At 47.6% G+C, this 10557-nt stretch overlaps 1 long non-coding RNA gene across 1 annotated transcript; it reads right to left on the reverse strand.

Annotated features, from left to right (window-relative positions):
* Positions 1-6807: 6807 nt before the first annotated feature.
* Positions 6808-8834, reverse strand: LOC131835383 (uncharacterized). The gene is made up of 2 exons (XR_009355169.1): positions 8761-8834; positions 6808-7080 (listed from the first exon to the last, which is right to left on the reverse strand). It is a non-coding gene; the product is annotated as an uncharacterized LOC131835383 (long non-coding RNA).
* Positions 8835-10557: the final 1723 nt, after the last annotated feature.

The raw sequence follows: 10557 nt of genomic DNA on the forward strand, positions 1-10557 counted from the left end.
TGGGCAAGGTCACTGGTCACATGGGTTGACACTTACTTCGTATGCAGGGCTTTTGCTAGGTGCCCTTGGTGACAGGCTTCACACAGCAGCTGGTCCTTAGCGAATTTACGAATTTACCAGGAGAGCACAGAAGCCTGGTATATAACAGCCCCTCCCCTGACTCCAAAGGGAAAAGCTCAGGTTTCCAACTAGAACAGCCTGGCCCCGCAGTCCTCTACCAGAGGAGTTCAACGCATTTCTTCTATCGCCTCCGTTTCAACTGAAAAGAGGATGAACCCAAGGTCACCCAATCAGTCTGTTCTTTTTTTTTTTTTTTTTTTTTTTTTTTTTTAAAGATTTTATTTATTTATCAGAGAGAGAGAGGGGGAGAGAGCGAGCACAGGCAGACAGAATGGCAGGCAGAGGCAGAGGGAGAAGCAGGCTCCCTGCTGAGCAAGGAGCCTGATGTGGGACTCGATCCCAGGACGCTGGGATCATGACCTGAGCCGAAGGCAGCTGCTTAACCAACTGAGCCACCCAGGTGTCCATTCTGTTCTTAATCTCAAACCCCATGCCCTTGGTTTTGGTTAGCTTATTTCCAATTCCCTCCACTCCCACCACCCACCCGCCACTCAGGTAAGCACTTTCATTAGTTTCCTTCCTGAGTTTCTTTTTGTAAGTGCAAGCAAATACAAACACACATCCTCCGAGTGTGTTTTGAACAGGCTTAAAACTAACAACAAAGCAAACTGAAAATACGGAAAATTGCCAAGTTCCAGGTAAAGAGTGAAGTCTGGGAGTTGTTGGCTTTCAGATAAGATCTAAAGCCGAGGGAGTGGAAGGGATAACGGATAATGGAGGAAGACAGGAGGAACAGGAGGAAGGAAAGAAAAGGCACCACCCCCACAGCGTCTGCTGGAGCGGAGAAACAAAGACGCAAAGGAAAAATCAAGAGAGAAAAAAAAAATTTTTAAAGATTTTATTTATTTGACAGAGAGTACTAGCAGGGGGAACGGCATTAGGAGAGGCGGATGCAGGCTCTATGCTGAGCAGGGAGCCTGAATGGGGGGCTGGATCCCCAAACCCTGGGATCATAACCTGAACCAAAGGCAGGTGCTTAACCTACTGAGCCACCCCAGGTGTCCCTCAAGAGAGAATATTTTAAGAAGAAAGGAGTAAGTTATCAGTTGTGATACTTTCTTCTAATGTGTAAATAGAGCTGCATAAACCCACCTGGGAAGATAGCTAAGTTAAAGAGGGAGTCCAGAGTAAATGTATTTTCTGATCCCATTTTTGCAAAAATCTATCTAGTCGATATGCGTCTATACGTCTTAGGGACAAGAAAAGTCTGGAAAACATTAAAGAGAAACTAATAGGGAGAAATCCTGGTGAGCATGTTTGTGGGAAGAGGTGCCTTTTTTAATTTGCTCACTTCAGTTCAGTAAGCACTGTTTACCACAATCCCTTTATTTTTTTAAGACTTTATTTATTTAGGGGCACCTGGGTGGCTCAGTGGGTTAAAAGCCTCTGCTTTCGGCTCAGGTCATGGTCTCGGGGTCCTGGGATCGAGCCCCACATCAGGCTCTCTGCTCAGCGGGAAGCCTGCTTCCTCCTCTCTCTCTCTCTGCCTGCCTCTCTGCCTACTTGTGATCTGTCAAATTTAAAAAAAAAAAAAAAGACTTTATTTATTTATTTGTCAGAGAGAGACAGAACACAATCAAGAGGAGCGGCAGGCAGAGGGAGAAGCAGGCTCCCCGCTGAGCAAGGAGCCTGATGTGGGACTCGATTCCAGGACCCTGGGATCATGACCTGAGCTGAAGGCAGATGCTTAACCCACTGAGCCACCCAGGCATCTCAAGAGCACATTCTTTTTGTAAATAAAAAGATTTGGAAAAGAAGAGAACTACTGGTTAGAGCCATCTGTATTCAGAATTTCTGGGGCGTCAGATTTTTCTGGGGCGACTGAATTTCTGCTCAGTCATTGGGCATCTGCCTTCGGCTCGGTCATGATCCCAGGATGAGCCCCACATTGGGCTCCTTGCTCAGTGGGAAGGTTGCTTCTCCCTCTCTTGCTCTCCCCACTTGTGTTCCCTCTCTTGCTGTGTGTCTCTCTCAAATAAATAAATAAATTTTTTTAATTTATTTATCAGAGAGAGAGGGCGAGAGAGCAAGCACAGGCAGACAGAATGGCAGGCAGAGGCAGAGGGAGAAGCAGGTTCCCTGCCGAGCAAGGAGCCGGATGCAGGACTCGATCCCAGAAGGCTGGGATCATGACCTGAGCCGAAGGCAGCTGCTTAACCAACTGAGCCACCCCAGGCGTCCCTAAATAAATAATTTTTAAAAGAATTTTTCTTTTTTTCTTATTTAAGTAAACTCCATGCCCACTGTGGGGTTCCAACTCATGACCCAAGATCAAGTGTCTCATGCTCTACCAAATCAGCCAGATGCCACTGTATTCAGAATTTCTGAGGCTGTAGAGATTTAGATTAAAAGTTCTGGCTTTTGGGGCGCCTGGGTGGCTCAGCGGGTTAAAGCCTCCGCCTTCGGCTCAGGTCATGATCCCGGGGTCCTGGGATCGAGCCCCGCATCGGGCTCTCTGCTCTGCGGGGAGCCTGCTTCCTCCTCTCTCTCTGCCTGCTTCTGATCTCTGTCTGTCAAATAAATAAATAAAAACTTTAAAAAAATAAATAAATAAATAAAAGTTCTGGCTTTAGGGGCTAGTGGGTGGCTCAGTTGTTGAGTCTCTGACTCTTCATGTTGGGTCAGGTAATGATCTCAGATTCCTGAGATCCAGCCCTGGGCCAGCTCCCTGCTCAGCGGGGAGTCTGCTTCTCTCCCTCTCCCTCTGCCCCCCCCCCCCCGCATTTTCTCTTTCTCTCTCTCTCTCAAATAAATAAATCAATAAATCTTGGGGCACCTGGATGGCTCAGTGCGTTAAAGCCCCCGCCGTCAGCTCAGGTCATGATCCCAGGGTCCTGGATCAAGCCCCTCAGCAGGGAGCCTGCTTCCCTTCCTCTCTCTCTGCCTGCTTCTCTGCCTACTTGTTATCTCTGTCTGTCAAATAAATGAATAAAATCTTTTAAAATAATAATAATAAAATAAAATAAAGAAATAAATCTTAAAAAAAAAAAAAAGGTACTGACTTCAGAATCTAATAAGCCTGAGCTTAAAACCAGCTCTACCCCCAGGAACAAATTCACCTCTCCAAAGCTCAGTTTCCTCACCCGTAAAATGGTGATTATGATGATAATTACCTCACAGATTGTGATAAGGATTAAATAAGGAAATGCAAAGAAAGCATTTAGTACAGCAGTGAGCGCAGAGAAAAAGCTCAGTCAGTTTTAGTTGGCCCTTAAAATAGTTATTACAAGGGCACCTGGGTGGCTCAGTGGGTTAAGCCTCTGCCTTCAGCTCAGGTCATGATCCCAGGGTCCTGGGATCCAGACCCCATCTGGCTCTCTGCTTGGCAGGGAGCCTGCTTCCTCCTCTTTCTCTGCCTGCTTCTCTGCCTACTTGTGATCTCTGTCAAATAAAATAAAATCTTTAAAAAAAATTAAAAATAATAAATCAATTAGAACAGTACTCAGCTTCTACTAAGCACTCAAATATTATTTCTTTTTTTTTTAAGTTTTTTTTTTTTTTTTTTTTTTTTAAAGAGAGCATGAGTGAGGGGAGGGGCAGAGGGGGAGTGGAGAGAAAGCAGCAGACTCCCTGCAGAGTGCAGAGCCCACGACCCTGAGATCATGACCTGAGCCAAAATCAGGAGTCGGACACTCAGTCAACCAACCAAACCAGGTGCCCTGGTATTGTCATTATTTTTTTTTTTTTTTTTTTTTAAGATTTATTTATTTATTTATTTGACAGAGAGAAACCACAAGTAGGCAGAGAGAGAGAGAGGAGGAAGCAGGCTCCCCGCTGAGCAGAGAGCCCGATGCGGGACTCGATCCCAGGACCCTGAGATCATGACCCGAGCCGAAGGCAGCGGCCTAACCACTGAGCCACCCAGGCGCCCTATTGTCATTATTTTTATGATTATTATTGGCTCTCATTCTAGGATTTCCTTACCCTCATATTTCTTCAGCCCCATTTCTGCAATTGTATAGGTATTTTAAATAAGAGACCTCAAATCTTTTTTTGTAAAGAGTACAAGCAAACAACTACATAAATATATTTTTAATATGTCAGTCACTGTGTTCAGTGCTTGAAGAATACAAAGATAAGCAAAAGATTGTTTCTGTCTTCAAGGAAATGCTCGGTCTAGTCGGGGAGACACACATACCCATGGCTATAACCCAAGTACAGACTACGGTAAGCCATGCAGTAAAGGTGTGCAAGCGCCAAGAGGACCCAGAAGCTGAGACCTGTGGAGGCTTCCTGAGAAGGTGTCATGGGAGCCACCCTGCCCAGGAGACACGGATGACAGAGCAGGGATTCCAAGTGGAAGGAGCCATGGATGACCCAAGACAGACCCTCCGGGACTGATGTGATCCCCCCTCGCTGCTATATCTCACGGTGCAGGGGGGGTGGGGTGGGGTGGGGTCAGTAAATCCCTGTTTTTTGCCAGTTCAATTCAAGGGGTGTGAAAAGGGTAAGAAGAAACAACAGACAATGCCCAAGGGCACCTTCCTTTTTCAAGAGAAGGGAAAAAGAGTAAGACCCGAACCCAATCCTGTGAGGTGGGAAGATCCACTTGGCTGCCAGGCCGGGAAACAGCTGTGAACACCAGGTTAAGCAGCACTTGTTTTGAGGGAGGAGGGAATGGAAGGTTTGGGAGTGGAAAATGGGAGGGGTCCTCTGCCGGATCCATCTGCAGTGCCCAGAAAACGCCCAAAGCCTCTGACACTTCCCTTGGGCTCAGAGGTAGTTTCCTTTTCCTTCATGGTGTGGGCTCCACTTCAGGTCTTCCAGAACCACATTTTGGCACAATCTCTTAACGTGTTCTATCACCTCCAAACAGAGTGATCCTGGACGACTTTGGTCCCGCAGACCCTTCCTCCGGTGGGACAGGGAGGGCTCATCACAGTTATCGTCCAGCCCCAAATGTCCCTAAGAAGTGATGGTGTGGGGGCACCTGGCTGGCTCAGTTAGTAGAGCCTCTGACTCTTGATCTCAGGGTCTTGTGTTCAAGCCCTTCGTTGGGTAGAGCGATTACTTGAAAAAAGAGAGAGAGAGAGAGATGTCAATGTTTGCTGCTGGGGCTCCTTTGGGTGGATTGTGCGGTAGAATGTCCAACTGCGGGGTGCTCAGGGCTCATCTCTCCTTCCGTTCCTGAAAATGAATAAGCTACCGGTTTCTGAGTGCCTCTACCGCGTCAAGCCCTGTGCAAAGCGCTTTATCTGTGCTCCCAGTGTGCTAACAAGGGGGCAGCTCATGGCCTCTGGAATACGGCAGCAACATGGACTTTTTCTTTCATTTCTGCCCTGGCGACTTGATCTCCAGAAGTGAAGCGATCAACTTCTAGAATACTTCAGGTGCCATCAGAAAGTTTGGTATCGCTAAGGGCTATGCTGACAGAAGTGCAGGAATAATTCCAGGTGACCCAGACCCTTTCTTTTTCCAGAAGAAGGGCAGGTAGTATGGGTTTCAATTCCATGTGAAGCATTTACAACCTCATTTTCCTTTGTCAATCTTTCCTTCCTTCTGGATTTTTTTTTTAAGATTTTATTTATTTATTTGACAGACAGAGATCACAAGTAGGCAGAGAAGCAGGCAGAGAGAGAGGGGAGGAAGCAGGCTCCCTGCTGAGCAGAGAGCCCAATGCTGGGCTCCATTCCAGAACCCAGAGGCTTTAACCTGCTGAGCCACCCAGGCTGAGCCACCCAGGCGCCCCTATCGTCTGTTTCTTTAAGGTGGTATTTCCCAAGTTGGCCACTCGTAGGAATCACCTGAAGAGGTTAAAAAAAGAAGTGCCACCCTCCCACCCCAAGAAATTGTGATATAATCTGGAGTACAACCTGGGCCTCGGGATTTTTTTTTTTAATTCCCAGGTATTCCATACACACACACACATATATACGTGTATGTGTGTGTGTGTATATATATAAAGACTTTATTTATTTAGTAATCTCTGTACCCAGTATGGGGCTCTAATTGACCACCCTGAGATCAAGAGTCACATGCTCGGGCACCTGGGTGGCTCTGTTGGTTGAGCGACTGCCTTTGGCTCAGATCATGATCCTGGAATCCCGGGATCGAGTCTCTCCCTGTTTGGTAGGGAGTCTGCTTCTGCTTCTCCCTCTGATCCTCCCCCTTCTCATGCCCACTCTCTCTCTCTCTCTCTCTCAAATAAATAAATGGAATCTTTAAAAAAAAAAAAAAAAAAAAGACACATGCTCTACTGACTGAGCCGGCCAGGTGTCCCAATTACTTCACACATTTAATAACTGCAGAATATATATATATGTGTGTGTGTGTGTGTGTGTGTGTGTATACATATATTTTGTTTGTTTGTTTTTGAGAGGGAGAGTGCACACAAGCACGAGCATGCGTCAGGGAGAGGCAGAAGGGGAAGAAGAAGAAGAAGGAAAGGATCCCAAGCCAGAGGAGGAGGCAGGGCTCAGTCCCACGACGCTGAGGTCCTGACCTGAGTCCAAACCAAGAGTCAGGCTCTTAACCATCTGAGCCACGCAGGCGCGCCAGCTACAGAATATTTCATCGTAGGGATTATATTCATGTATTTAAGCAATCCCTTGGAACTGGACATTTAGGTTGTTTCCAGTAGTTTTGTATTATACACAATGTGCAGGAGACATATTTGCACATATTGTGCAAACATTTCTATAAGATTCATGAGGTGAAATTGCTTAGTCAAAGAACATAATATATAGGTAAGTATACACTTACGTATTTATTTCTGGGTTTCGGTCAATGAACAAAGGAAGCACCTCATGTTGTCTTTTGCTCTGTGCATACGTGGACTTATTGTGACGAAGTGGCTTCTGAGGACGGGATCCTTGAGGATCCTGAGGACTGGCAGGGCTGCTGCTGGCCACGACATCCGGGACTAGACTTCAGCTCTTCCGTGGGAGGCAGGAGGGGGCCAAGGTGCAGAGTCATCCTTCCTCTCCCCGCAGGGTGCCTTTTGATGTGTTGGCCCGTGACCTAGGAAGTTGGAGGCACTTTGTGAACTATCAGAAGAGGTGGAACATGCCAGTGAGAATCAATCAGCACTCATTTTGACTGAAGCTAGGCCCTGTCCACAGAGGCAGGGCCTGAAAGAAATGAAAGAGGGTCAGGGGGCAGCAAATCCCAGAGCCATGGTCGAATCTTGACAGGGCTTCTCACAGAGGTGAGGAAGAACTATCCCTTTTCCTGGCCTGCCCTGCAGACCTAGTGTTTGAAACAAAATGTGGGCTCTTCAGGAGGCCATCTTGGGAGGGCAAGGGGTGCTCAGGTGGGGTCAGTCCTGATGCCCCAGGAAGGGTCAGGGTGATGGCCTGATTTTGGAGCTAGTTGGTAAACATGTAAACAATAGAGTCTGAGGAGTTGTGCAGGAGAACGTGAGGTAGGGGTTACCGGGAGCGTCCTCAGACTTACACTCAAGGTATGGGGTAGGGGGTAGGGAGTAGGGAGTAGGGAGTGAGGGGAAAGACCTGGGCTCATATCTTGCGCTGCTGCTGGTAGCTGACGGCCCCTGACTGCGTGGAGGCTTGGGGCAAGCCTCGCCTCTCAGCCCTTGCCTCACCTGGAAAATGTGGCTCATACTCACCTGGGTTGTTTTGAGATTCACCTAAGGGACCAGATATAAAGGCACTCAGCGCCGTTCTCAGTTCTTAATAAATAGTGGCTGCATTTATGAGCAGATTAGGAAGCCTAGCAAAAAGATAGGGACCAACATCCTCCAGGACAGTCCCCACGTGAGGCCTGGAACCGAGATGCTGGAGGCTACTAGCATGGCGGCTGCTGGGTGGGACGTTCTGTCCTAGGACAAAGGGCCTGCTCCTTCCGCCGCCGCTGCCGCATTCTAGCCTGGGGACTTGAGCCTGGTGTCCCCGTTGCTATTCCTGCCTTGGCCCCGTTTCCCCGGCAAGTACCCTGAACCTCCAGACAAGTACCCTCAACTGTGACGAGGGTCCGGGGGTCTCGTGGACGAGAGTCCAGGGCCGGGTGGGAAAGAGGGGAGTGGCGTTGACAATGGGGAAGCTGTAAAAACTGTAAATGGTGCGGCGCGGAGCATGGCTCCAGCTGTCTAGCACTCTCCGGAGCTGGCAAGAGCCCAAGGAGGGAGCCCAGACCTCAGGCGCCTTTTGTCCCTGGTCTTGGCTATGTAAAATGTGGGGGAAGGGGCAAGAATCCGTGGAACTTGTCCATTCATCGGAGCCCCCCTGCTGCCAGCAGGTGCGAGGGTGGGGGAGGGAGATGCGGACTCTGGCCTGGAAGGTTTAGAAATAAGAATTGCAACTCAGCATGCAGTGGACTGACAAACAGATTCCTCAGGTTCTCCCTCTAAGGCTGTGAACCTTCAGGCCAGCCAGACTCCATCCTGCTTTGAATGCGGCCGTGAACTGGTTCCCCGCCCCCCAGTGGGCCTCCAGCCGCCCCTCTCCCTCTCGCCTGGTCCCAAATCCCAGCTTTGCTCGCTCTGCCAAAGAACGCTGCTTCGCCAGGCCTCCTCCCAAGCCCGTTTGATTTTTGGAGCTTTTTGTTTGTTTTTCTTTGTCTGCTCCTCTCTGGCTTCCAGCACCTTCTCCAAAACACCACATGCAAGCATTTAGATGTTGCTTGGACCGAAGTCTTAGAAAAAGCAGTGTGGGGAGAGGAAGGACTGGGAGCCACACAAACCTGAGTCCGAACCCTGCTCTGACCGTCCCAGCTGAGTGTGTTCAAGGCAAGTCTCAAACCTTCCCAAGCCTGAGTGCTCTGTAGGTAGAATGGAAATTCCCTTTGTTCTTCCCTCTCAAGGTTCTTGTACAAATTAAACGCTAAGTTAATGTTTAGAAAGCTCTTAGCACAATTCTTGGCACAGAATAGATGCTCAATGAATACTAAGTTATTCCCCATAATAGTCCTAGGAAAATAAGGCGGAACCTCCCTACAGTCTTGTTTCGATTTCTATTTCCCTGTTGCTAGACAGATTAATCTTTTTTTGTATGTATATTGGCCATTTGCATATCTTATGTGAGTTGTTTCTTCATATCGGCCACCCGTCTTTCTCTTTTCTTCTTCTTCTTCTTTTTTTAAGATTATATTTATTTAGTTGACAGAGAGAAATGCAGCTAGAGAGGGAACACAAGCAGAGGGAGTGCGAGAGGGAAAAGCAAGGAGCCCTATGCGGGGCTCGATCCCAGAACCTTGGGATCATGAACTGAGCCAAAGGCAGATGCTTAGCGACTGAGCCACCCAGGCATCCGGGGCACCCACTTTTCTTTTAAGGTTTTATGGGCTTTTTATGGGTCTTTGGTTTAATGATTGGTGGAACACCTTTATACATTCTGAAGTTCTTTGTTAATACAGTCTGCAGATTTTTTTCTTTTGGCCTGTTACTTGCTTTGGCTTTTTTTTTTTTTTTTTTAATTTTTTTTTTAAGATTTTATTTTATTTTTTTTCCTTTTTTTTTTTTTTAAAGATTTTTATTTATTTATTGGACAGAGAGAGATCACAAGTAGGCAGAGAGGCAGGCAGAGAAAGAGGAGGAAGCAGGCTCCCTGCTGAGCAGAGAGCCCGATGCGGGCCTCGATTCCAGGACCCTGGAATCATGACCTGAGCCGAAGGCAGAGGCTTTAACCCACTGAGCCACCCAGGCGCCCTAAGATTTTATTTTTAAGTCCTCTCCACACCCCACGTGGGGCTTGAACTCACAACAACCCAGAGACCAAGAGGGAGTCTTTTACTGACTAACCGGCCAGGTGCCCCGCTTTGGGCTTTTTGCTGTCTTTCAACGTACAGAGTCTGTTTTTCTTTCTACACAGTGTACGCCCAAATCTGCCTATAAGGGCGGGGTCCTCTATAGGGTGATGTAGTCGGCAGTTTTGTGGGCCGCAGTGACTCTCCTCTTGAACAGTGCCTGGCCCAGAGCTTTCTCAAACCTAACATTGTTCTATAAACAAACGGGAAAAAGCTGCGGTATCATTTGACCGATCCTGCCGAATCCTACTTCTGTCCCCAAATGTACACACTCCCACCTACTGGTTTCTGGAAGGATCACATCTTTACTGGCTGGCTGATTTGGGAAAACTCCAAGATCTGACTGAGAAATTAGCAGCTGAATGAGACTGTGGAAGTCCTCCATTAACCCTGTCTTTGGGGCTCAGGGCTGACTAGATCTCTCCATAGTTCCCATCCCACCATTTGCCCAGACTCACATTAACTGACCATTTACCTGATGCGTTTCTGAGAAGTTGTGTGTAAATCTAATTTGATAGATTGTATTTTAATGCTCTGGGAGAAAAGGAAATTAAAATAAATGTTGTAAATTCTTTTTTTTTTTTTTAAAGATTTTATTTATTTATTTATTTGACAGAGAGAAATCACAAGTAGGCAGAGAGGCAGGCAGAGAGAGAGAGAGGGGAGGAAGCAGGCTCCCTGCTGAGCAGAGAGCCCGATGCGGGACTCGATCCCAGGACCCTGAGATCATGACCT

Source organism: Mustela lutreola, chromosome 7, assembly GCF_030435805.1.
Source record: "Mustela lutreola isolate mMusLut2 chromosome 7, mMusLut2.pri, whole genome shotgun sequence".
Taxonomy (NCBI): Eukaryota; Metazoa; Chordata; class Mammalia; order Carnivora; family Mustelidae; genus Mustela; species Mustela lutreola.